Source organism: Acanthisitta chloris, unplaced genomic scaffold, assembly GCF_000695815.1.
Source record: "Acanthisitta chloris isolate BGI_N310 unplaced genomic scaffold, ASM69581v1 scaffold832, whole genome shotgun sequence".
Taxonomy (NCBI): Eukaryota; Metazoa; Chordata; class Aves; order Passeriformes; family Acanthisittidae; genus Acanthisitta; species Acanthisitta chloris.
The window spans coordinates 11,901-12,270 of NW_008659641.1; positions in this window are offsets into that span (position 1 = coordinate 11,901).

The following is a 370-nucleotide window of genomic DNA, read 5'->3' on the forward strand; positions in this document are numbered from 1 at the left end:
CAGCAGCCACGTGTGACTGAGGAAGGAGACTCTTGTTAACACAAAGCACAACTGGGATTAGTGAAAAATCACAAGGGCAGAAGCTGCAGCTGTGCTTAATCTGCCCTGGCCTTTCTTGGCCATACTCAAATGCAGCAGTACCAGCGTTAAAAATGCACCAGTGTGTTGTGACAAGGATGGAAAGCTTGAAGAGGTCCTTCCACACACTTCAAGCCATTCTGCAGTAAGTGAACTTACTTCTATTCATAAGCTAGTACAAATCTATCAAGTGATTTTCATAATCCACCTACAACAGAGAACAAATTCCAGGCCTGATTCCACCCTACTCCTGCATTCCCTCCAGCAGCATTTTAACAGCTCTGCCACCAGC